The sequence below is a fragment of the Octodon degus genome, unplaced genomic scaffold, assembly GCF_000260255.1.
Source record: "Octodon degus isolate 3935 unplaced genomic scaffold, OctDeg1.0 scaffold00163, whole genome shotgun sequence".
NCBI classification, from domain to species: Eukaryota; Metazoa; Chordata; class Mammalia; order Rodentia; family Octodontidae; genus Octodon; species Octodon degus.
The window spans coordinates 6,084,688-6,086,250 of NW_004524739.1; positions in this window are offsets into that span (position 1 = coordinate 6,084,688).

The following is a 1,563-nucleotide window of genomic DNA, read 5'->3' on the forward strand; positions in this document are numbered from 1 at the left end:
TGGTGGGCGCCTGGAAATCCAGGACGGAGACAGCATGCCCAGGCATCCAGGGCTGAGACCACATATCATGTGGGGCCAGGAATCAAACTCGGGTCCTTGTGCTTGCCAAGTAGGTGCTTATGCCTCTGGGCTAGCTCTTCAGTTTATCCATCACCTCTTTCAAATTATGATTATCCACCAATGAAATAAAAACACTGTGATCCAAACACTTCTCTAGGCCCTGCCTCTGAACACTGTTGCCTTGTGGGTGAAATTTTCAGTACATGGGTCTTTGAAGGGCAGTTTCTTTTCTTTCTTTTTTTTTTTTTGTATCAGACTTTTTAAAAATTGAGTTTTTTGGTACATTTTAGATATACATAATGATCATATTCGTCATAGCAAATTTGTATCCATACATGACTTTTTTTTTTTTTTTAAATTTTTATTTATTTGTGTGTGTGGCCAGCTCAGCCCACCAGGGGGCAGGGCTGGCAGGCATGTGGTACTGGGGGATTGAACCGCGGTCCCTGTGCTTTGCTAAGCTTGTTCTAAGTAGGTGCTTTAGACCACTGAGCCATCTTACCAGCCCCCATGACATATTTTTTGATTCCCCTTTTTGCCCAGTCTTCTCTCCTCCTTTCAACCCATCTTCCATTCCTTATTTACAAAGCTTTATTTCTGTTTTATCCTTCAGATTTTTTTCCTTTTCCCTTTCCCCCACTTTTAGTTCTTCTTCCCTTTTGAACAATTTCTTTCCATGTCACAATATCTATTGTACATTTTGGTCCTTATTTACTGTTTCAGTTTCTTTTACCTTTTTTTTTGGTGTGTGTGTGGAACCAGGGATTGAACTCAGGTCCTTGCACTTGCCAGGCAAGCGCTTATTCTACTGAGCTATCTCCCCAGCCCCCTGTTTCAGTTTCTCACACCAGGGAAACAATGCAATGTTTGCACGCATGAGTCTAATTTACTTCACTTATGAATATGGTCTTCAGTTGCACCCCTTTATCTAGAAATGTCTTAAGCTTATCTTTTTTATGATCAAGAAGTACTCCATTATACAAAAAAACCCACTATGTCTTCTTTGTCCATTCTTGAGTTGATGGGCATTTGGGTTGTTTCCAAGATTTATCTATTACAAACTGCGCTGCTATAAGCCCGGGTATGCATATATCACTATGGTACGATGCTGAAATCATTAGCATTAAAAATATGCCAAATATTTTGCAAGGAAACAAGAAGGAAGATGTGTTGAGGGCTTTTCAGCAACCAGCAGTACTTCACCCATTACCAATACCTCACCCATTATAGGCTCAAGTGTGCAAACTACAAATCTTTTTGTTGTTGTTTTGAGACAGAGTCTTGCCATATAGTTCAGGCTGGTCCCAAACTCACTATGTAGCCTAGGCTGGCCTCCAACTCTCAGCAAGCCTCCTGCCTCAGCCTCCCAATCGAGCCCAATTATAAGGTGCACTATCATGCCTGGTGATGAGCAAGTTCTGGAGGTAGATGATGGGGATAGCTGCACAGCGATGTGAAGGTTTTTGTTTTGATTTTTATTTTTTTTTTATTTTTTTAAATTTC